The sequence below is a fragment of the Prunus mume genome, linkage group LG4, assembly GCF_029339155.1.
Source record: "Prunus mume cultivar Tortuosa linkage group LG4, ASM2933915v1, whole genome shotgun sequence".
NCBI classification, from domain to species: Eukaryota; Viridiplantae; Streptophyta; class Magnoliopsida; order Rosales; family Rosaceae; genus Prunus; species Prunus mume.
In genome coordinates this window covers 14,815,383-14,842,150 of record NC_142701.1, presented here as the reverse complement: position 1 = coordinate 14,842,150, position 26,768 = coordinate 14,815,383, and the positions used below count along the sequence as shown (strand labels likewise).

The 26,768-nt window shown below is 37.6% G+C and overlaps 2 pseudogenes; one reads left to right on the top strand and one right to left on the bottom strand.

The window, feature by feature from the left end:
* Positions 1-11,338: 11,338 nt before the first annotated feature.
* LOC103327497 (receptor-like protein EIX2) lies at positions 11,339-12,610 on the bottom strand (annotated as a pseudogene).
* Positions 12,611-19,657: 7,047 nt separating this feature from the next.
* On the top strand, positions 19,658-24,176 carry LOC148917977 (protein DJ-1 homolog D pseudogene; annotated as a pseudogene).
* Positions 24,177-26,768: the final 2,592 nt, after the last annotated feature.

The window sequence follows — 26,768 nt, the reverse complement described above, 5'->3', positions numbered from 1 at the left end:
TAGCCGCTCGGCGATACTCGGTACGCTATACTCCAAAATAGAATATTTTAAAAGTATCGCCGAACGGCTATACTCCAAAAATTATAATAACGTACAAGTATAGCCGCGCGGCTATACGTCATATTATTTTGTGTATTTTTTATATATTAAATAATAATTAAAACAAAATATATTTAAAAAGTATAGAATCACTGCATTAATACAATAAGCAATGTGTTTATACAAAAACATATTATACAATCAGTAAGAAGATAGTTATAACTGAAAAGATGGCAGGCCAATGAAAGTGATTGCACATTTGTAGTGCATCAGTCACCAGTGCCTGCCAAGAAAGAGGAGCCCTATACGACTGCTTTGCTTACTTGACAAGTATACTTCTTCTACTATGTATGGCTTCTTCAAGTATACTTTTTCAATGATGGCCCGGCACAGGTTATATAAGGGCTCAAAGACTCCAAGAGATGGAATAAACCAGTAAGCACAAATGGCATATCCTAAGGATTATGCTGTGAACATCCATCAAGGGCTGCTTTTCAAGGATTTTGTTGGGGCCAGGGCTCATTCTGCTGCTAGATTCTTCTCCTCCTTATCCGAGCCTTGAAAGCGCTCATTCTGCTGCCATGATTGTGCGCAATGCCTTATTTGTTAATTTGGTAATCATTTTTCAAATCTTTCTTTTGCGAACAATGTACAAAAAAATCATCACAACTAAATAAAAATAAGGCCTACCTGAAGGACTTCATGAAGTTAGAGCAGCCCATGTGATCAAAAGTTCTGAAAGTGCTTGCAGTTGTGTTGTGTCATCCTCACCTCCTTACTAGTTTCCTTCCTAATTACGCTCTTAACAAAATAAACAAAAACTAACTAATTATTTTTAGAGCTAATTTAGTTTTATTAGTAAGGCGTATGTTCAATCACAGGAAGACTATGTACAGAGTTTTGCTTGAACCATACCAGATCTGATCAATTCAACACCAAATGTGATGATAGGTAAATAAACATGACATCAACTATATAGATTTTAAAATTTTAGGTTCCAATCTCTACAATATTAATCAAATGTCTCAGAGACATATATTCCAATAATCACTAATCAAATTATGTTTGGGAAACATAAGTGACCAGATCAATTTTCCTTTTTTGATCCATGGACTAATCTGTCATGCAGAATCCTTTGCCCCATGTACCTGCACCACATGCACAACAAACGAAACCAAAATGCAGGTTTAAGCAGCAATTAGTATAAGATTTTCTTGAAGATTATGTATATATGATATGTTTTCCAAGTATACTTGCCTTCCAAGCATCATGACAGTAGCTTGAGGATTAGCACCCGGGGTGTGACAAAACGTTGAACCATCAATAACCCTCAGAGAATCAATACCAAGAACTCTATATCCTTTATCAACAACCCTACCACCTTGACACCCTCCATGATAGTGCCATATGGTCTGTTGGAAATTTTGCAAATAACATATATTATTAAAGCCTTAAGTTTAGGAAATTCTTGCAACGAATCTAGATGAGAATTTTGAATTTCCACAATCATCATACTTTTGGTGAAAATGAACTATCAGATAGAAAATAGGGAGCAGAATCTTCAAAACAAAAACAAAAAAGGAATCTTGGGTGGGAATCATAGACAACGATTGCAAAAAAATGGGCCACTAGCCACTGCCTACGCCGATTTTTCCAACACTATTTAAAACTCCTACAAACTATTTCAGTTGTTCTCAAATGATCCATAACTCTAATTGACGAGCACAAAATGACATTCATATGGGAATCACAGACAACGATTGTTAAAAATTGGCCACCGATCGCCTAGCCGCCTAGGCGGCCACCTAGGCAAATTTTTCCAACACAGTTTAAAACTCCCACATACTATTTCAGCTGCTCTCAAATGATCTATAACTCTAATTAACAAGCACAAATGACATATATTTGGGAATCACAGACAACGATTGCGAAAAATCGGCCGCCAAGGGCCTAGGCAGCCGCCTAGCCCCATTTTTTTCCAACACTATTTAAAACTCCTACAAACTATTTCAGCTGTTGTCAAATGCTCCATAACTCTAATTACCAAGCACAAAATGACATATATGTATATATATGCATAGTTCGAGTATGAAATTACCAAAATGGCATCGATGTCATCCTCAGGTTAGAGCTTCTGGTCTCTCTACGAGCTCTCTTTTCCTCAACTCTCGCTGCTTTCTCTTTGCATTTTCCTGGCTTCTTTGTCTTCTTCCCCATGTCTGGAAATAAAGCCAAAGAGGCCTAGACTCGGCGCGAGGAAGAAGAGAGAATTATCTGGACAACGCTAATATTACAGTTTTTATTATAGAAAATTAGTTTAAAAATAGTATAGCCACGCGGCTGTACTAATGTGTGATGAGCTAGCGACAGGTGGGGCCTTTTTGTTTATGAACAGTGTAGCCGTTCGGTTTTTGTTTTTAATTAAAAAACGTATAGCCGATAGGCTAAACTCGGTTTTTGTTTTTGATAAAAAATAGTAAAGCCGCGCGGCTATACTATTATGATGGTATTTATGTGTGCAAGTATACAACAAAAGGAAAGTAATTACAATCCCATCTAATACGGGAATCCTATAATTATACAGGATTACAATTCCTAATTTAAATCAATTAAATGATTTACGCCAACATTCTCTCTTCAAATGTACACGTGAAAGACAAATAATAATAAAGCTATTTTCAGACTTTCTAATAACATAAACTTCTTGCTTAAGTCTGAGTGGTTTAATAATAAACTTCTCTTTCTTTTCCATTTTTCTCTTTTGTAGAGAATCTCTCGTCAGAGAACTTTGAGATTGATCCGGAAGAATCTTCTTTTGCACCACTCGTATGTCCTGCATGGACCCAGGTTGGCCTGGGCATACCATGTTGTTTAGTTGATAACCTTTTAATTTTCACCCCTGAACCAGAATGAAGGCTGCTAGGAATGCATTCAGCAATAGCATTTATAAGATCCTATAAAGGAATAAGAAGAAAACGAGAGACGTGTTTAATCTGCTGAACAGTAATTAAATACCATGCATGTTTAAATGCTGTTGAAAACTATAGTTACAATCGAAGCACATTTAAGAACTCAGTGGGGAAATACATGATACATGACAATAGCAAAGACAACAAGAAGCTATATCAGTTTCTGTTTTTTTGTTTTCGTTTGGAGAAGCCAAAGAAGGTAGCCGTAATGAACCCGTCAGGACTTCAGTCAGGTCACATATGTGCAACCCAAAAGGTAGATCCAATTTTAAGGAAAACAATAATATGAACCAATATTAAACTCATAAACCACCATAATAATTACGGCTACTTGAATCTCATTAAATATTCAACTAATATTTACTGTCAAAGTATTTAACTAATATAATGCAGTTTGCACCATTCAGATGATATTATCTTACAAAGGACTGAACACTTTCCATTTAATAGGGCAACCTCATAGTAGTGGGAAAAATAAAAACAAAGAAAAGGTTTCAATGTCCATGCAAAGATTCTATATGTTACCTCAATTCTGAAACTAGAACTTGCATGAAGAAGATCAATTGGTGCCACTATTGCTCTCAACTTTTCTTCAATGCTTAAATCTGAATATTTGCCTTCCTTCAGTCCTAACAACCATACTTTTCCTGGATGACTCTCATCAATTTCGGTGTTATACTGTCACCATGTTATCTTTACTTTTGCCATGGTTCATATAAGTCAGCTTTTTAATTTTGGAATTTCCTGAATTGCACCCAGAATCATCATCACTGCTACATGTACCACTGTCACTGAGGTCATCATCAACTGCTCCAGAGTCTTCGGTATCTGATTGGGATTCCTCCACTTTCTTTTCAGAAGAATTAATACGCACACGATATGTGGATGATGAAATCTTTTCAAATAATGTAATATAACTTGAAGGAGTTAGAACCAATTAAAGACTCTAGCTCCTCTATTCCACTGGAATGGTTCAATTCAGAAATCTGCAAAACAAAAAACAAAGTCCATCACTAATTCAAGTGGAATGCTGTGCTTGGCTGGTATCAACTTAAAGATTAAAACATGAGAGATTATGATAAAAATATTTCAAGAAAATTACCTGCAATGACTTCGCCAACTCAGAAACTTTCAACCCATGAATTCCTCGCTTTAGCAAAACTCCGAACAATTCACCCTTCAAAGTACTAGGACGTAAACCATACTTCACCAGGCTCATTTCCTAGATAACAGAAGATTCAATTTGAAAAACCAAATTCCACATTTATAGATAGGTTTGTGCAACAACAAATAAAGCTTATATTAATTGTAGAACACAAATAAAACCACCATAAGAAAGTAAATAAAGGCTCCTGCGCATGTCTAGTCATTAAAGCAAATAATTCCAGAGACAAGCGGAGACAAATAAACATATGCTCAACAAATGTTTAGTAGGAATGCACGATAATGCCAACAAACAAAACTGAACAAACTATTTCCTTTAACATTCAATCACTACATGTTACATGTAAAACCTAAAATTTCTGATTTTGGTCCTTAAGTATGGAAAATGAATCTATCCAACTGGGGCTCTGCCTCAAGGTAGAAACAGATTATTCAGGGTAATGACAGATCTTAAATGACTATCCGAGTGTTCTTGGGAACCTGCTCCTTCCAAAGCAAGTTCACATTTTTCTTTGCTTGGCAGAGTCTGATTCTCATTGTTAGATTCTGTTAGTACGAAATTCGTATTGGCATTTCCTAGACTTTAGTATAGGGTGAAAATTAGTTTGTGAGGAATTGTTATTGAACGCTTTGTCACTACTCTTTCAACCCCACACTTCCGAGGCATGCCCTGACCATATGAGAATCTTGACATCAGGTAAATCATGACATAATCACGCATTCATTATAGGATTCCTAGTTGGAGTTATTTTCACTCAAGTATTTTTATGTTAATCTTATTTCTAATAAGATTAGATTTTATCTCTTGAGATTACTTTCCTAGTTCAACTCTATTTTAATTGAAGTTAAAATATTATCTTTTCCTATTGTGACTCTGCACGTTGCTTACCTCTTAGTTAATTTGGTTTAAAGAGAGGCGTCATTACTTTGAGTCCAAGGTGAATCAAATCTCTTATTGATGATAGGTTGTGGTGCAATAGGAAGTTTAATATTCGTGGCCTATTGGGTTTCTCTCCCATCCCATGAGAGAGAACAAGTCTTGTATAAAAGATCATGTGCCATTCTTTTATTTGAAGAGCTTTTGAGATATTTGTTTTGAGCATATAGAATTCTAAGAAAAGCTGTTGTGCGTATATTTGAGATAAATCATCAAGTGTTCAATGTTTACTTGGTGATTTATCAAACACTTTAATCATTCATATTGCATTCATATGCATGTTGGTGACTCATACGGTTGAGGGCACCAAGACCGTGGTGGCGGTTTTCCTCCGATGAGTTTGAAGCAATCGTGGCCAGTATTGCGTTCAACATAAGGAGTGTCGAAGATCATCCCGTGACAGAAGTTGAGTTACTGAAGAAGTCGGTAAACATTATCTAGAATGTGTTTAGGATAAGTGTGTGAGTACTTCTTGTAATCATCGTTCTATAGTGGATTTGTGTTGGACTGAGGAGTCCCGTGGATTTTCCCCAGAGGTGGGGTTTTACCACGTAAAATAATTCTCTGCGTGTTCTTTTATTTTATGCCCAGCACGTTACAGGATTGATAAGCCATATCAATCCTGCTACCGAAGTTTATTTTTATTTATTTGATTAGAATCTTAAATTGGCCTATTCACCCTCCTCTAGGCATTTTGAGTCATCCTGCAGGTATTTTCAATTGGCATCAGAGCAGGTTGCTGGACATACTCAGCAAGATCTAACATACCTTAGGATGGATCGTGCCTCGGGCTCAATTGCACATCCACCATATTTCGATGGCAACAACTATGGCGCTTGGAAGGCCAAAATGAAGTCGTTTCTTTGGTCCTTAGATGAACGTGTATGGAGCACAGTGGTTCATGGATTTCCTAAACCCACAAAGACGATCGGAAAAGGAGATGAAGAAACCACAGTCCTCAAAACTAGAGAGGAGTGGACCACTGCAGAAGTCACACACAGCACTAATAATCAAAAGGGGTTAAATGCTTTATTTACTGCTGTCTCTTCCGATCAATTTGAATATATATGTGCTTGTGATACTTCTAAGGAAGCTTGGGATATTTTGCAGGTTACTCATGAAGGAACAGATACTGTCAAGGGAGCCAAGCTTCAAATGCACACTTTACAGTTTGAGACACTTATGATGGATGAGAATGAAACTTTTTCTGAATTTTATGCTAAACTTTGTGTAATTGTGAATGCTTGTTCAGGTTTAGGTGAAAAAATTCCAGAAGATAGAGTTGTGAAAAAGATTTTGAGATCCTTGCCTCAACGGTTTCAACCAAAGATCACGGCTATTGAAGAAATCCGTGACTTGAACACCTTGAAAGTTCAAGAACTCATAGGGTCCATACAAACCTATGAGATGAAACATCTACCTCTTAAAAAGAGCAAAAATGTTGCGTTCAAGGTTGTGAATGAAGAAGATGATGGGCATTCAAATGAAGATTGCAGTGATGAGGAATTAACGATTCTCACAAGACGATTCATGAACTTTCTCAAGAATCAGGATCCAAGGAGTCGAGATTCAAAGGTATAAATTCTAAAAATAGGTTTGTTAACTATACTTGATGGTGGATCTAAAATTCGCAGGTTAAATGAACGAAAGAATCTAAGAGAAAAGGTCAAATGTTTCGAATGTGAAGGCTATGGACACATTTCTTCGGAATGTGCCAACACCTTAAAGAAACAAAAGGATGGCAAGAATAAGGCAATGCATACTACTTGGAGTGATAGTGAATCGGAATGCGAGAATGATGAAAAGACGGTTGCACTTATAACCACAGTTAGCTTGGATGAATCACGTGAGGATGATGATTGTAAAGGTATAAATATTGAGTTTATCATGAACAAATATGATGATTTGTTGGCTGCATCTCAGAAGCTCAATAAACAAAATAGTGAGCTCGTCAAAGAAGTTGCTGTGCTGAAGCTGGAAAATTGCAGGATTGCAAACGAGTTTCAATCCCCTGATGCAGATTCCGAAAAGGTAAGTGCAGGTATGAACGAAAAATTGATGTTTTTGCAGAAAAAATTGACTGATCAGAATAAATTAATTGCTTCTCTAACTTCTGACAACAAAGCCCTTGAACTTGAACTTAAAAATTCAAAAGAAAGGATTGTTTCTTTAACCATTGGTGCAGAAAAAATTGACAAGATGATTAGCATGGGACAAAGAGATGGTGACAAACGAGGCTTGGGATTTGAACCAAGTAATAAGTCTTCCGCTGTGTCTAAAACAAAGTTTGTCAAATCCACTTCACCTATTGAACCTTCTGCCTCTCATGAAGTCAAGAAATTTATTCCAATTTGTCACTTTTGTGGAACTCGTGGGCACATAAGACCGAGATGCAATAAGCTTCGAAACGAATTTGTTCGTTCAAATTCTCATGGCATGGGTGGAAAAGTAAGTATCCAACATAAGATTTCAAATCTTATGAAAGAGGTAAACCGCTTATCCAAACTATCTTCTTTTCATTGTTTGCCGTCAACTAAGACAAAGTTAGTTTGGAGGAAAAGGAAAATCATAATTGTATGTCTTCCTCCACTAATGTTGTGCATGAACCCGTTGCTTTAGAAAGTTTGGATCTTAAATGTATTGCTGCAAAACCCTTGGATAATCTTCGATTTGACACTCTTAGAAAGTCTTTAGGTATATGTGCTCTAGATTAATTTGGAGTCTATTGCATGCCAAAGCCTCTTTCATGTTTTATGATATTTCAATTAATTTCTGTGTTTATAAATCTGTCCAGCTCGTGCAAGGATTGTTAAGGTGTATCAATCCTGTAACTGTCTGAACGTATTTGTTGATCTTAGATTGGGCTCTAACATTGCACTATATTAAGAACTTACACTCTCAGCTTCACACAAAGGTTTCCATTGTCTTGGTGCATTATAAACTTCATTAAATGATCTATCCATCTATTTATTTTTATTTTGCACACCACACTATTTTCCTTGAAGTCCTTTGAATATCTCTTATCATGCACTTGTCTCTCTTTGGATTGCCATAACACTACTGTGCGTAAGTTCTTGATCTGTTTATAAAAATAAATTTAAAAATTTAAAAAAAAAAAAAAAAAAAGGGTGTCAACCACTCATTGCTCAGTAACCGGGCCTCTTGTCTAACCAACGTCGAGGTTCGAGTCAACTGGTTGTGATGGTTTGCTATCCTTGCTTATCTTTGGAGCCTTCATGATTCGGATCAGTATTTCCCCAGGGGTGCTTCATCACCCAGTTGCCTCCAGTCATCTGACGTAAGCACACTGATTGACCATCCGTTACATGGATCATGTCGAAAGCTAGATAAAGTGAGCCACAAAATTCGTATTAAAAAATATATATATAAATTGATCTTCTTATACTTACTATGCACTTAGTGTTTGTGCAATCTTTGGTGGGATTCGTTTTGTGTGGACATATTTTTTGTGCTTAATTGAAAAAGAGTTCATTTAACACATTTGCTCCTTGATGGTAGACTCATTTGATGCTTTTTTATCTTTCACCATGACTGTGGTATGCCTCTACTGTTCTCTGTGAGTTTGTGAGTCTTGTGTGCTGTCGTGTGTTTGTCCCTGACATGCTTTGCTTCACATGCGTTCAAGACAGCAAAGGGTTTGTTGCTTCTTTCATTCTTTACCCACAAACTTGGCATGTTTATGAATGGAAAATAATTATATCTTCAAGAGAACTTTGGGTCTGCATCTACAGTATGTTTTATGTCTTGATTGTTTTGAGCTTTCTGTCTTGAGTGTATTGCTTTTGTTTTTATATGTTTTGGTTCTTAACAACTTCTCATTATTCTTTTTAGTTCTCTATTTTCCTGTCGCTTATCCCAAAAAAAAAAAAAAAAAAAAAGAATTTTATGTTTGTTTTCAAGATAAAGCCTCTTACATGCTTTATTGGTTATTCTCTATGTCTTTATATGTTGGGAATGCAATCTAGTTTTTTTATTTTTTCTTTTTCTTTCCCTATTATATATGCTCCCTTATGTTCATTCTTTGCCCTTTAGATTTCCTGACAAAAAGGGGGAGAGATTGTGTTGTGGAATTAAGGGGGAGAGATTGTGTTATGGAATTAAGGGAGAGATTGTGTTATGGAATTAAGGGGGAGTTGTGTTGTAATTCTGCTTTGAATTACATTTCTTCTCCCACATGCTTCACTGGTTTTGTTGTTTCATAATGTGCAGGGATTCAGGGCTTCAAGCTTAGAATAAGAATTCATTTGTTAAATCCCATGTAATTTCTTTTGAGTTGTAATAGGTATTTTGTCTAGGAAATGCCAAAGGGGGAGATTGTTAGTACGAAATTCGTATTGGCATTTCCTAGACTTTAGTATAGGGTGAAAATTAGTTTGTGAGGAATTGTTATTGAACGCTTTGTCACTACTCTTTCAACCCCACACTTCCGAGGCATGCCCTGACCATATGAGAATCTTGACATCAGGTAAATCATGACATAATCACGCATTCATTATAGGATTCCTAGTTGGAGTTATTTTCACTCAAGTATTTTTATGTTAATCTTATTTCTAATAAGATTAGATTTTATCTCTTGAGATTACTTTCCTAGTTCAACTCTATTTTAATTGAAGTTAAAATATTATCTTTTCCTATTGTGACTCTGCACGTTGCTTACCTCTTAGTTAATTTGGTTTAAAGAGAGGCGTCATTACTTTGAGTCCAAGGTGAATCAAATCTCTTATTGATGATAGGTTGTGGTGCAATAGGAAGTTTAATATTCGTGGCCTATTGGGTTTCTCTCCCATCCCATGAGAGAGAACAAGTCTTGTATAAAAGATCATGTGCCATTCTTTTATTTGAAGAGCTTTTGAGATATTTGTTTTGAGCATATAGAATTCTAAGAAAAGCTGTTGTGCGTATATTTGAGATAAATCATCAAGTGTTCAATGTTTACTTGGTGATTTATCAAACACTTTAATCATTCATATTGCATTCATATGCATGTTGGTGACTCATACGGTTGAGGGCACCAAGACCGTGGTGGCGGTTTTCCTCCGATGAGTTTGAAGCAATCGTGGCCAGTATTGCGTTCAACATAAGGAGTGTCGAAGATCATCCCGTGACAGAAGTTGAGTTACGAAGAAGTCGGTAAACATTATCTAGAATGTGTTTAGGATAAGTGTGTGAGTACTTCTTGTAATCATCGTTCTATAGTGGATTTGTGTTGGACTGAGGAGTCCCGTGGATTTTCCCCAGAGGTGGGGTTTTACCACGTAAAATAATTCTCTGCGTGTTCTTTTATTTTATGCCCAGCACGTTACAGGATTGATAAGCCATATCAATCCTGCTACCGAAGTTTATTTTTATTTATTTGATTAGAATCTTAAATTGGCCTATTCACCCTCCTCTAGGCATTTTGAGTCATCCTGCAGGTATTTTCAGATTCCACCTTGCATCCAAAAGCAAAATGAATGTCGCTGAATCTGCCCACTTAAACCATACATTTGCAAGAACAGTTTTTTCACTTACCTCTCTTATTTTGACGAAATGTTTCCTCTTTTCTTGTACCTCATTTCGTACCCGTCCTTGTTTCTGTGAAGGCAACAAATGTCAGACAACTTTCTAAAGGTAACCATTCAGATCGACCTTTAAGATGATCATCCCAAAAGACTTTCTCACATATCTGCAAGCAATGCAGACTAAATCACATTTTTGTTGTTGCAATCTTCTGTTTGGAGTTACTGGTTTTTGCGATACACAAGTTAGCAAAACCCATGTCAACAGGAAAATCTCTAGCATCAGGATTGGTCGCTCGCGGACCGTCATCAAACCTTTTCCAACTTGGGGTTTTTTTTAAATAATAAACAGTATAGCCGCTATACTACGGTTTTTATTCTAAAAACAATTCGTATAGCCGCGCGGCTATACTATTTTTGACACGTGGCAGAATTGTGCTAATATAAATAGGATAGCCGTTCGGCTATACTCGTGCTTTTAAAAAAATAAAGCGAGTATAGCCGGTCGGCTATACTTCGGTTTTAGCCAATCGGCTATACATTTTGGACACGTGGCGAAATGGCGCGATTTAGTGAGGCCTTTTTCTATAAATAGTATAGGGTGTGCTCGGATTTTTTTATTATAAAAAGAGTATCGCCGGCCTCTCGATATTTTTTTATTAAAAATAGTATAGGCGCCGGGCTTTACTGGTCGTTTTTTTTAAAAAATATTATAGCCGGACGGCTATACTCTTTACGTAAGACACCATTACCATTTTGAGTTGACCAGTAGTTTTTGGAAGACTTGTATTAAAATGACTTTCAGAAATACTTGCCTCTTCTAGGAATGACAGATTTCCCAAGGACACTGGAATTGGACCTGATATTGAATTACTCAAAAGAGCAAGGAGGCGTAAATGTCTGAAATTTCCCAGCTGAAAAATCGTTTGTTGACAGCTTCGGTGACTCCATTTGAACTGAACTACACCTTGACAAGCTTCCCAATATTTCTGATACGCTTCCTTTGAAATAGTCTCTTGACAGACCAAGAACCGTCAACTTACAAAGATTTCCCAATGAGTTTGGGATTTTCCCTTTAAGTTGATTAGCAGACAAGTCAAGATTGACAATGGCTGTCAAGTTTCCCATAGAACTTGAAATTTCACCTCGCAAGAGATTCAAATAAAGGGATAGGGACTCAAGATTGCTACAAGTGCACAACCATTGACGTATGGTACCCCAGATGATGTTCAACCTGAGATTAAGAACTTCAAGCCTTGTCATATTTGCAACACCAACTGGTATTTGATTGAGTTCACAACTGGACATATGCAACTCTACCAACATAGAGGGGAGTGTGTTTGTCACCTGAAACCAATCAGATGCTTTGCTAAGATCTACATGACTCATGTCCAGGTTATGCAAGCTCGAAAGACCAGAAAGCCATTGGAGATTCTCAACCTTCATCCAGTAGTAGCTTTTACTCCGGAGTCCTAGAGAGTGTAGACTCAAGAGATTTCCAAATTGATGCCAAATTATTCCAGCGAACTATTTGAGTCTGAGAGGTTATGATATCTTAAGCTTCTAAGAGAACCTACGAACCTAGGAATCTGTATTCCTCCAAAATCCTTGTTGCTTAGATCCAAGTAGCTCAGATGCTTTAAATTTAGTAGAGAAGTATTTACCTTGCCACCCAAAGAGTTTTCTTGATACAAACTGTAATTCAAATACTCATCTGAATAATAATTTCCAAGGTGAAACGCACATACACGACCGGTTAAATTGTCGCAGACAACTCCAGTCCAATTGCAACAATCTCCCTCACCAACCCAAGATAAAAGCCTATTTGAAGGATCCTTAAGATCTTGCTTGAACATTAGAAGTGCTTGTCTCTCATTTTGTTTACAAGGATCACCCAAATTTCTATTGCATAAGCTAATGGTAGTAACGGTTGCAATGCTTAGAAATCTGAAAACTGAAACATTTCTCATGGCTTTGTCCATGAGGTTATATCTTAATAGGTGATGTGTGTGAGCAATATAACTCATTTAGAATGGTGCAATATATACACATACTACTACACTATAACTGAGAGTGAAGGTCCAAACTCAATATTTTATTCAAAATCATTTTAAAAAATGTTGAACAAAGTCGTTGAGTATGTAGACAAAGCTATATGGCCACAACTGACAAAAGGGATCAGGGAAATTAGTAATTGCTTGTATATATGGCTTCCACCTTCCATTCCACCTAAATAAAATCACACTATTTCCCTGCATTGTGCAAAGCCACATGCTAAAGTCACTTTGCCTGCTTGCTTAGTCACAAAGCAGAACAACTTTGTACCACAAAAATAACTTCAGTATTATAGCTCTACCTCTACCATTATTTTTCTTTTTTGATGCATGGACTAATCTGTCATGCAGAATCCTTTGCCCCATGTACCTGCACCACATGCATAACAAACAAAACCAAAATGCAGGTTTAAGCAGCAATTAGTATAAGATTTTCGAGAAGATTATGTATATATGATATGTTTTCCAAGTATACTTGCCTTCCAAGCATCATGACAGTAGCTTCAGGATTCACACCCGGAGTGTGATACAACGTTGAACCATCAATAACCCCCAGAGAATCAATACCAAGAACTCCTTATTCTTTATCAACAACCCTCCCAACTTCACACCCTCCATGCTAGTGCCATATGATCTGTTGGAAATTTTGGAAATAACATATATTATTAAAGCCTTAAATTTTGGAAATTTTGCAAAATACATACAGTTTAGGACATTCTTGCAATGAATCTAGATGGGAATTCCAAATTTCCACAATCATCATACCTTTGGTGAAAAAAAACTATCAGATAGAAAATAGGGAGCAGAATCTTCAAAACAATAACAAAAAGGGAATCTTGGGTGGGAATCACAGACAACGATTGCAAAAAATGGGCCGACCAGCGCCTAGGCCGATTTTTCCAACACTGTTCAAAACTCCTACAAACTATTTCAGTTGTTCTCAAATGATCCATAACTCTAATTAACGAGCACAAAATGACATACATATGGGAATCACAGACAACGATTGTGAAAAATCGGCCGCCGAGCGCCTAGCCGCCTAGGCGGCCTCTTAGGCAGATTTTTCCAACACAGTTTAAAACTCCCACATACTATTTCAGTTGCTCTCAAATGATCCATAACTCTAATTAACAAGCACAAAATGACATACATATATATATATATGCATAGTTCGAGTATGAAATTACCACAATGGCATCGATGTCATCCTCAAGTGAGAGCTTCTGGTCTCTCTGCGAGCTCTCTTTTCCTCAGCTTCCGCTTGCTTTCTCTTTGCCTTTTCACGGCTTTTTCGTCTTCTTCCCCATGTGGAAACACAGCCAAAGAGGCTTGGGTTCGGCACAAGGAAGAAGAGAGAGAGAGTTACCTGGACGACGCTAATACTACGATTTTGTTATTTAAAAATCATATAGCCAACGGCTATACTATGCGAGCCAGGCCTTTCCTTTAAAAAAATAATGTATAGCCGCCGGCTGTACTTATATTAAATACAATATACCTAAAGAGTATTGCCGTGAGGCTATACTATGTTTTTTATTATTAAAAAAATCGTATAACAGTGCGGCTATACTATTTTTGACACGTGGCGAAACGGGGGCTAGCTGCCATGTGGTTGGTCTTTTATTATAAATTGTATAGCCCGCGGTTATACGATTTTGTTTATAATAGAAAACCGTAGTACAGCCTCGTGGCTATACCCCTTAAGTATATTATATTTAATGAGTATAGCCGCACGCCTATACTATTTATAATTTTAAAAAATAACACGTGGCGAAACGGGGCTAGCTGCCATGTGGGTGGTCTTTTTTATTACAGTATAGCCGCTTGGCTATACTTGAAGTTTTGTTTTTTCAATTGGGGTAATTACATTTTTGGTCACTGGGGTTAGGCCTGAATTTAAATTTGGTCACCGAAATTTTAATTTTCCAATTTTCGTCACTATAGTTGTAGTCGTTAACAAATCAAGTCAATTTCATTAATTCTGTTAGTTAAGTTTAAAAAGAAAATTATAAAAAAGTAATTTTTTTGGGACTACATTTTTGTTCTGAGGAAAGTTCCTTAGTCGGTGATAGCAAATCCAGCATAACATCACACCTTCCTGACATCACCGACCTCTACCCAGCCACCTTATCCGAGCCAACCACCACCGCCAGCACAACATCCCAGACACAAAATTCAAAAGACATCTCAACCCACCCAAATTCAAAGAGAAACGAAATCAAAATTAATTCCTATTGTTACAAAATTCAAAACCCAAATATAATTAACCCCAAATATTCAGAAAAAAAATTCATGTAAAAATGCTTCTATTTAATGGACCAAACAAATAGTATAGTCTGTCGTGCGGCTATACTACTGTTTTTAGAGCACTTCCACCCATTTGCTATGGCAAAAGGCAAAGGCTGTTACATGTGAATAGTGGCAGCCCTTGCAAAAGGCTTGTGGTGTTTCCACCCATTGTCATGGAAACCCAAGGGCAACTACTATTCACATGAGATATGAGGAGAGGAATTTGTATAGATTTTTGGTGTGGGAAGTGAAGAATATGACTAAGTATTTATTTTAAAAAATTCTGAAAATTTTTGGTATATTTTCAGATTTTTTTTCATTAATTTTTTTGTTATCGTTTCTGACGTTAGCAAACCCAGGCAACATCCCATGCTGTTCTTGTCTTTGGGCCAACTCAGGCTTGTGGAGCCCACTAGCTACTCGGGCTGCATTTGCTCGCTATGACATCGAACTAGGACTTGGGCCCTCTCCTGCTCGGGCCACAACTACAGCTGGAAGTGCTCTTATTATTAAAATGGGCGCTAGCCGCTAGGTGGGGCTTCTAATTTCTTATAAATAGTAAAGCCGCCGGGCTATACTATTTTTCATTTTTTCATAAATAGTATAGCCGATGGGCTATACCGTGGTCTTTTCTTTTTTAAAAAAATAGTATAGCCACCGGCTATACTCTTTATATACTAGGATCCCTTTTTTTTTTTTTATCTCGTTTCCCTGCACCAAAGCCGTGTATGACAAGTATCAGCGTCCCAAACTGAAGGGTTTTAGTCCATTTTGGTGAGAGCAATAACGCTTGTGATGCGGCCAAAAGTAAAGCAAGAGCTTGTAGTGTTGGAGTCAAACTAAATAGAGAATTAATTGAAATAAACTTTTGCAGGGTCGTTATAACTTTTGAAGCTCGTATGGTCTCAGATCGAAACACTATGGCAAACAGTTATAATGTTACTTAATAATGCTCATTAAAATAAAATAAAAACTGCACTATAACTCAATACAATTTAATTCCATTTGTAACCCATTAGCTGAGCATCAAAGTCTGCAACTTAGTGAGGCTCATTGCTCTTATATAAATCCTTACCCTCTTCTCTCCAACCATCAACAAAGCCAATCTAGCTAACCCTTTTCTGATATAGTGCAAAAGTAAGAGTTCCGGTTTGCCAATAACCATGTCTAGAAAAGTTGAAGCAATAATTTCACTATGCTAATGGCAGCATGTGCTGCAACTGGCGCATGTACCACCCCACCATTGCCTCTCTTTCCACCTATCCGGGCCTATTGCCACGGGGATCGGTGTTGCCGCCGGGAACCCGGATGACATAGTAAAGTGTTGGTCTTCACTTGAGCGTTCGGTGTGCATGGGAAATTTATACCTCAATCTCTACTGGTAAATTTGTAGTAGGCCCTGCATGTTGCAAGGCCTTCCAAGCAATTGACGAATTGCTTGCTGAAAATGTTCCGTTCTTTCCTTCATTTCCTTCATTGATCAACAGCAAGCGTGCAAATGCTGCAGCTCCAAAAGCAGGTGGGTCAAAGCAGTAATATGCAGTTGAGAGGATAGTTCTCAGAGGAAATAAGTTGATTCTGTTTTCAATTAGTCACGTAGTCATGCAGAGTTTTTACCTTCTGGTGCCATTTAAGTTGCTTTGGTTTTGGATGATTCAGGATTGTGATATGTATTTGAAGGAGAATAACAGCTAATTAATCTCATTAAAATAACTCTCTCTCTCTCTCTCTCTCTCTCTCTCACGTACGTAATTGAAATCCTTTGGTGAAATTAAACTATCAGATAGAAAATAGGGAGCAGAATCTTCAAAACAATAACAAAAAAGGAATCTTGGGTGGGAATCATAGACAACGATTGCAAAAAAAAAAATGGGCCGCCCAGTGCCTAGCCACCGCCTAGGCCAATTTTTCCAACACTGTTTAAAACTCCTTCAAACTATTTTTTTATGAAAAAGGGGGCAAAACCCCCAAAAAAACAAACTACACCAGCAAGTCAGAAGGAACTAGCCTAGATCTAGTAATTCCTAGCAAATCATCGATCAAACTAGGCCCAACCCAAGCTGGAGCATCAACAAAGATATAAAGACCGAAGTCTAAGTTATAGCTCCAGTCGTCAAACAATCAGCAACACTGTGTTTCTCTCTGTAAACATGATAAACACTGCAATGTTGATCTTATGCATCAACTCCCGACAACTAGCAACTAAGGTGCAAGAGGATGAACATCGGTAAGGCCCTGCTTCGGATCAATTGGACAGCAAGTGCTGAATCCATTTCAACAACAAGATTATTAATCTCTTTTGTCCACAGCAAGCTTCAACCCAAAAAATAATCCCCATATTTCTGCCTCAAGAATTTGCCCCTTCCCTAAGTTCACAGCAAAACCACTGATCCAATCTCTAGAGGAATTTCTAATAACACCTCCAGGCACCAATATGTCCAGAGCCATTCCTCCTAGACCCATCAACATTTAACTTGAACTGGTCAGAAATAGGAGGTTCCCACTTAAGATCAACTGGACTTTATGATTATGCTTACTCAAGACATGAGAAGCCTTAAACCACTCATGGACAGCACGAACAATAAGCTGTTTAGGATCAAAAGGCACATCTTCATCCCCTTGAAAAACTTGGTGATTTCTCCATTTCCACACATACCAACAAGTAAAGATAAACACCAGACTCCAGGATATTACTACACCAAAATGCCTGGGAGAGAAGATTAGTCCGAAACCAAGGCAGAAAATCCATTTGAAAGAAATGGCCATGATGTCTAGGCATTAAAACAGTATTCCATATACCTCTAGCCTTATAGCAATCACTAAGTATATGTAAAGTAGTTTCAATAGGCCACTCACAAACACCACAAGAAGCATCAAAAGTCAGCTGTCTTCTAACTCTTTGCTCATTGGACAGAATTTTGCCTTGCGCAGTAAGCCAAGCAAAGATCTGCAATTTAGGAGGTATCTTTAGTTTCCACAAAGAACTAAAACTATAATCAGGCCATGAGGGACCTTTAAAGGACAGATTGTAAGCGGTTTTTACAGAAAAAACTCCATTGGCAGTTCCTTTCCAAATCTGGCAATCCTGCAAATTACTAGCAAAACCCACACAATAATTAACAACATGTTGAACAAGATCTTCCGTTAAAGCTCTTCGTAATTTATCCAAATCCCACCACTCATCTTTAAAAAAATTGGAAACAAAGCAATCTATATCCTCAATATGCAAGACCTCATCATGCTTCAACAAAGGCTCATCAATAAGCCAACTGTCTTTCCAAAATTTAGTAGTATCCCCCTTACCAACCCTCCAACCTATTCCCTGCCTCAACAACTCCACCCCATACATAACACCCTTCCAAGTGGTAGAACAATCCTGTTGAAACATCAAAGAAGGATCTAAGACAGATTTCCCTTTAAGATATTTAGACTCATAGATCTTAGCCCATAAGCCCTTGTCATTTTTATGTAATCTCCACCCAACTTTAGCCAAAAGGGCCTGATTCATGGCAGTAGTTTTTTTAAAACCTAAACCCCCCTTGTTCTTAGGACGACAAGCTAAATCCCATTAACAAAGGTGGATCTTATGCTTTTTCTCACTGCCACCCCAAAAGAAATTGCAATTTAATTTGTCCAGCTCTTGCCCAACACTACCAGGTAACTTGGAGGTCTGCATAGCATAGATAGGAACAGCATAAGTGACAGCTTGTATAAGAGTTGCTCTACCAGCCAAAGAAAGAAACTTTGACTTCCAAGAAGCAAGCCGCTTATGCACTTTATCAATTAAACTACCATAGGTGAATTTAGTAATTCTAGAATGCAACATAGGCATGCCCAGATACTTACCCAGGTCCTCAGTAAGAGGAGAGCCACAAATCAAAACTTACCTCCTTAGCTGTCTCCTTCCTTGTATTTGGTGAGCAGAAAACAACAAATTTATCATAGTTCACTGTTTGCCCAGAAGCACTGCAAAACCTCTCCAGACAACTCTTTAGCACCCTAGCTTGAGTAGAATTAGCTTTAACAAAGAGAACCAGGTCATTTGCAAAGAATAAGTGAGACACAGCTGGGCCAGATTGTGAAGACTTAACTGGTTTCCACACTCATTTTTTAACAGAATCCCAAATAAGATGAGATAGCTTTTCAACACACATCACAAAAAGATAAAGAGATAAAGGGTCTCCTTGTCTAATGCCATTCTTAGGAAGAAACTGATCAGTAAGCTCACCATTCATGCAGATTTGATACCTCACAGTAGAAACACAACTCAAAATTAATTTAGTGATAGGACAAGGTAACCCCAACTCCACTAACACATGCTCAACAAACTTCCAATTTAATCTGTCGTAAGCCTTAGACAAATCAATTTTCCAGGCCATATAGCCTTTCTTCCCCTTAGACAGCTTAAATTTATGCATCAACTCCTAAGCAATAAGTATGTTATCTGTGATTTGCCTACCAGGCACAAAACTTACCTAGTTAGGGCTGATGATGTGAGGCAAAATATGTCTTAATCTAGCAACCAAAACTTTGGAAATAACTTTTAAAAGGGTAGAGCACAGGCTTATGGGTCGAAAATGCACCATAGTCTGCGGGTTGTCAACTTTAGGGACCAAGGTGATTAGAGTATAGTTAAGCTTCTCTGGGATTCGACACTCCTTAAAAGCATTCACCACCATTTGAAAAATATCACCAGCACATTGATTCCACTGACTCTAATAAAAACAAGCAGGGAACCCATCTACACCAGGAGCTTTAAGTCCACCAATATTAAAAAGACTAGTCTTAACCTCATCCATATTAATTGGTTGAACCAACCCATGCAGATCAGCCACATCAATAGGGGGGAAAAGGTTAGGGAGATCAACCACATAATCACAAAGAGAAGTAGTAGAAAAGAGATTCGAAAAATGATCCACCACCAAGTTTTTTAAGCTATTCACCTCCTCAATCCAAATACCATTAGCATTCTTCAACCTTTCAATCTTATTTCTTCTCCTTCTTATGATAATAGTAGTGTGGAAAGACTTGGTATTTCTATTACCATCTTGTAGCCAAGTAATTCTCGATTTTTGTTGCCAAAACACAGCTTCTTGCTGAAGAATATTATTAAAATCATCAATCAAAGAGGTTTCCAAATTACTAAGAAACCTATTAGGCCCCTTGCATAAAGCTCTCTGGATACCAGTAATTCGAGCCAACAACCAACTTTTTCTTTGGCGCAGCTGTCCAAAAACATTGATATTCCAATGTTTAAGACGCTCAATTAAGACAAAAGTCTTCTCCACAACTGTACCATCACCAGGACCCCAAGCTTCAGAAATAAAATCATTAAACTTCTCGTGATGCAGCCACATCACTTCAAATCTAAAAGGCCTTAAGGCGGGGGAGGCTGAAAAACACGAAGTAAGATAAATCTTAACAGTGTTATGATCCGACTTGGTTCTTGGCAAATGTCTCACAGTGGCTTCAGCAAACAACCCCCTCTACTCCAAATTACCCTTTCAAAGACTTTCTTATTATTCCAAGTAAATTTTGGGCCCGAGAAACCCAAATCAACCATAGCATTGCAATCAAACCAGCTTCTAAAACCTTTCAATCTACAAACAGGAGCTCCTCCTAGCTTATCATTCACATTCAACATTTCATTAAAATCACCAGCAATTAACCAAGGCAAATGTTGACCGTCAGCGATAAAACTTAGATACTCACATAGCTTAGCTCTTTTAATACCACAAGGGCTAACATACACAGCTATAAACAACCAAGGAGACTGGCCAGACTATGCCACATAAGCAGAAATAGATTGGTCTGAAGTCCCCAAAATATCAACATGTACTTTAGTGGCATCCCATAGCAACCATAGACCACCAGAAAAACCAGTAGCATCCACAATTTCAAAATTAGAGAAACCTAGGGATTGAGCAATAGAAGCAGCCTTACCACCGCTTATACGAGGCTCACAAATGAACAAGATGTCCATATGATGAGAATAGATCAAATCCATCATATTAGTCTTGAATTTTGTGCAAGCAGCACATCGAACATTCCAGCATACAATATTCAGAAAAACAAGTAGAAAGATAAGAAGACCCAAGGGCTAAACCCTTTATTAAATACCAACAGTCATACCTCCACCATCGCTGAAGGTATTGCCTGCCAAGTTCCCACCACATAGATTAACTTAACCTTCCAAAAGATCCATTTTATCAGCTTGACACAAGCTATCAGAAATATTAGAGTTCAATGTATCCTCATCACCCTCAGAATCTGTGCTCCCCACACTATTAGCATCTTTCTCACTTATATTAGGCAGTTGATGACCAAAGATGTAGACACATTTCTCATAGTGACTCTTTTGATCAGTGACCCAACTAGTGATTTGATCATTAACAGGGCTAGAACAATCAAACTTCTTTCCCTGAACAACTATCTTTCCAATACGAGTTGCAGTTCCAGCAGACACATTTGAAGGACCACCACCTTTCCTGAAACTCATATCACCAAGAACTTTCCCTTCAAAAGGCTTATTGGAAATATCATTCAAAGCACTTCTAGGCACGGCCTTAGCATTCTTGGTTTTAGTCCATACTTTCTTGCCATGCTCCATATCAGGAAGAAATGACCTATTAAAATTGGACTTGTCTTGCTCAACAAACACATCACTAGCTGCCTCATCTCTTCCAAAATTGTCACTAAGGTTCCTAAGCGCATCAAAACGTGAACCCTTAACCTTTGCACTAGAACCCTTACCACCATAAGCTTTAAAATCAGGTTTAGATCGCCTGCGAGATTGAACATTCATCCATGGACCTCTTAAACCAGAATCAGCCAAAGAATCATTCACACTAGCCCCAGCAGAATCAGTTTTCATTTTATCTGAATCATCACCAACTGTACTCTCAGTGTTCACATCAGCAGGTACCTTAACTCTCAACTCACAATTTTCTCGTTTATGCCCATATCTTCCACAATGGTAACAAATATCAGGCAAACCTTCATACTCAATGTTGTACCAATTTTGATTGATTTGTACAAAAGCCTCCAAAGGTTTAGTTAAATCTAACTCAACACACAACCTAGCAAACTTACCACGATTCTGAGTAGTGGTCAATGAATCAATTTTTAGTAACTTACCCAGCAAATTACCAATCTGCTTCAAGGACCAAACGTCAAAGCACTCGAGTTGAATAACCCTGAGCCAAGCTACCATACAAGTAATACGAGTAGTGGCTGGGCAAAAACCTGGTCATCATTTCTGCATTACCAAGTATTGTCCTGCTATGATCCAAGGACCACCCGTCATAACAAAGTTTAGATCCTCTTCAAGATCAAATTTCACCACATAGTAATCATTAACCAAATCTACCAACTTCCATGCCCCTTTCAAACTCCATTTCTGCTATAATCTAGCATGAATATAATTATAGGTATGAGATTTACCTAACAATTTGACAATCAGAGCATTTCTCCAAGGCTTACATAAACGATCCATAGCCCAATCAGAGAATTGAATACTTGGGCCACGTTCTCCTTGAGATATTTGAACATCTTCATCATCATAATCAGCATCAAGAGAACTGATATCAACTCCCACGTTTTTCTCCAAATTGACCTTGTTCATCAATTTGTCACAAAAGCTTCCAACTCCAAAAGTTGAATTCGGCACAGGACCTTGTTTAGATTTAGACGTCACATGTTCCATTAGAGAGGGATTGGGCTGATCATCCATATCGCACACAGGGGCGCAATCATCTCCAACCCGAACTCGCTTCATTGAACGGTAGGTTTTAAGGAAAACCCCTGGCGATCCGTCCTCCATAATCAAAGAAGGGGCACCCCAAGGACAACAACAATTGATTAAGAACAAGACCTGGAAACCACCGTGGCCTCCAGTTCGACGGAATCAAAAACGAGATCGCAGATCTGAAAAACTCAAAACTCGTACAAACTATTTCAGTTGTTCTCAAATGATCCATAACTCTAATTGATGAGCACAAAATGACAAAATGACATACATATGGAAATCATAGACAACGATTGTGAAAAATCGGTCGCCGAGCGCCTAGGCGGCTGCCTAGCCCCATTTTTTTCCAACACTATTTAAAATTCCCACAAACGATTTCAGCTGTTCGCAGATGATCATATCGGTATAGAGTATCGCCGTGCGGCTATACTCGATAAATATAGTTGCTTAACATATAGCCGTGCGGCTATACTTCTTATATGACTTAATAAATAGTAATGAATTATTTTGTGTATTTTTTTATATATTAAATAATAATTAAAACAAAATATATTTAAAGAGTATAGACTCACTGTATTAATACAATAAGCAATGTGTTTATACAAGAACATATTATACAATCAGTTAGAAGATAGTTATAACTGAAAAGATGGGATGCTAACTTGAATGGTTGAACTCCTAACAAGTAACAAGAAATTATTCCAAAGTATGAAATGCTTCCAATTCTCAAATATGGGGTCATGTGGCCTTTTCTGAAATCTGTTATCTGTTTCAGGGTGGGGAATCGCTAATCAACATTTAAGAGTTCCCTCATTGACAATATTCTAATAATGGGCAAGTTAGGTTTGCTGAATCACGATTTGTGTTTCATTTGTACTGTATGCATTGCATATCTTGGATGCTATATTTATGTTCTAATCTATAAGCTGTATTCATTTGTTTTAATCTGCGTTTTTCTTTTGGTATTTGTATGTGTTTGGTTGCGGACTTATTCTGAATCACGCAGTCACAATTTTACGCTCAATGCAACATTTGATGACGTTGAGTTTGACAAATATGATGGACTAATAATACCAGGAGGACGGGTTCCTGAATATCTTGCTATGCATGCATCGGTTGTAGGATTGGTGAGAAAATTTTCCGATTCTAGAAAGCCAATTGCTGCTATTTGCCATGGGCAATTGGTCTTAGCAGCTGCTGGAGCTGTTAAAGGTCGAAAGTGTACTGCATTCCCAACTCTGGGACCTGTACTTGCTGCTGCAGGCGCTTACTGGTAGAACCTAAGACCATGTCGGGTTGTGCCGTTGATGATAATCTAGTTACTGGGGCTACATTTGAAGGTCATCCTGAGTTCATCCTGAGTTCATTGGGTTTTTTGTGAACGCTCTGGGGGGTAACATAACTGGTTCAGATAAGAGGATCCTGTTTCTCAGTGGAGTAAGTTACATATACTGTTGAAAGAAAGAGGGAGGAAAGCCTCAGTATGCTTTACCAGATTTGCCACAAATTGTGACGTGGTATTATTATTCATTCCTATGTAATGTATGCAATGTGTTGGCGGTATGCTTCATTGGTTTGCTTATTTGGGTTGTGTTTCACATTGGAATACTTGTTTTTCATGTCATTTGTGTGAAATGTGAAGGTAAATCCAAACATGCATACTGCCCATTTTCAGGTCATTTGTGCAAATTCTGGATTTGGAACGATACATAGACAAGTAGCTCCCTTATGAATTTTGAAGGACCACTTTACATTTAGTATCATGATTCCAAGGGAAGTAGACTACTCAAGAATTTCAAATCTCAAGTTTTATGCTGACATTGAATAAAGGACTAAAAATGCTTGCTTATTTCTTTACAGTTCAATTCTGCCCTTCCTTCCCCTAACTAAATCCCTAAACCACTAAAGATTGCCCATATTCCCATTTATTAGCTCTCCAAAGTCCAAACGCAGCCGCAAATCCATAACTCAGTTGCTTTCAGATTTCATCCAACCTATTTTCTTGAACCAGCCCCTTTTCCCCTTTAAAATCTAATCCTTTGAATCCTAGTGAAACTTGTCTCTCTACAACGCCAAAAGTTAAAAATACAAGTTGACAAACCATAAAGCCCACCACATAAGCAGTTGTAGGCTGATTATTTAAGCTATCCTACATCAAAATATTCTTTTACTTGTTATTCTGGATCAAACTTGTACTTGTTCAACAGTGATAAGATTGTTAATAAATCAAGATTGGCTGCAAAGTCCAAAAGCAACCATCTTGAAGTTCTGCTCTGTTTGTGTCTGATTCTTCTGGTTGATGGAGAATTTACTTATTTGCACGTTATGAAGTTTTTGGCATGCCCTAATTGTTATCCACTGCCTACATTTATGGGGAAAGAAATGCACTGCATACCCAGCAGTGAAGCTTAACGTGGTTTTGTCGGGAACAACATGGCTGGAACCTGATTAGATCGTTGCTTCACTGATGGAAATTTGGTTACTGGAGTAGCGTGGCCAGGCCACCCGGAGTTCATTTCGCAACTGATAGCCTTGCTTGATGTTCGAGTATCATTCTAGTTGCTGTTTACCTGGTCAGCCGCTAGCATGTGATATACTTAATTCATGAAAGATTAAGACTACGATGATATGCTGCCTTTTGTATCAATGAGGGACCAAGTAATAATCTGTTTTTGATCTGTACGTATATGCCATGTTCCATGCAAGTAAGTGTAAGAAGGTTTATTACATTAAACCTACTAAAGTGATCTTCTAATCAACTTAGGATTACAAAGACTTATTGTTTATTAGGAACTCAAAACCTATCTCGATTAGGCAAGCCTCAAACAGTGTCCAATAAGGATAATGAAGGCTTAAGGGTTCCTAGTTCTACAAGGATTGGAATGGATTAATCCTATAGCATGAAGGATATCTCTAAGTGTTTCTTGATGGGCAAGACACTTAGAGAGATGCATATAAATAGAAGGCTCCCTCCTAGATCCGAATAACACAACACAGCTAAACAGAAATTCACCCATCAGAGTTATAGCTATAAGGATCGGATTCTCAGGAGAAGAACTTCTATACCTTGCACTGCCAATCTGTTCCAGCATCATCCAATCTGCGCCAGCACCATGTCAGACTCAGGTTAGTGTTAAACATGTTATGGCTTTAAGGAATTAACAGTAAGTTCTGTCTTCCCTGCGAATCCCAATCCTGATCTGAGATTGCATGCTATTCCTAATATAGGGAATGAATATCGTGATTATTGGGATAACATATTCATATGCCTATTACTTGTGCTTTATATTGAAATTTGATTTATCACTCACCGAAGTGTCCTTTTCGTTCGTTGCTGCATCTAGAGTGTATTTTTCACATGATACATTTCTGTGAATTAACAATTTATTTAATATATAAAAAAAACATAGCAGTGAAGGGAAAAATAGAAGCAAGAGGGCCTATTCATCACATCACTCCTTATCTTCTCAAATGTTTGATCTTCAGAGGCTTAACAACGCTATCTGATGTTCCTGTGACCAATTATATGTATATAAAAAGTCCAGAAATTGGTATGTCCAGCACAAGTAATGGTCCAAGTCTCAAGTGGTATATCACATTCTAGGTTTATCCTGTGACCCTTGTATTGCAACACAATCAAACTAGAGACTTACCTCTCAATGCATCAAATTTTGATCCAAATCTAATTCGAATATGAAAATCAATTATTTAACAAATTCAATTCCATTTAAAATAACATAAATTAATTTAGAGTAAATTGTTGTACACAACTCCGAACTAAGATCCCAATCGAATCTCTCGAACTAAAAAGTAAGCAAATTTAACAACCGAATTAATTAAATGGCAAATTTAGCATTTGCCGTTAATTTGTGTGAATTTCAACCAATTTTCCATTAATTATAAGGATAAACTCGTAATTTGGAGTAAAATAAATAATCAATCAATCAAACAAAAAGGAGATAAAAATAATTAATAAGAAAACTAGAATAACATTTAAAAAAAAATTTAAAAAGAAAAAGAAAAAACAGCCCCATCCAGCAAGAAGCCCGA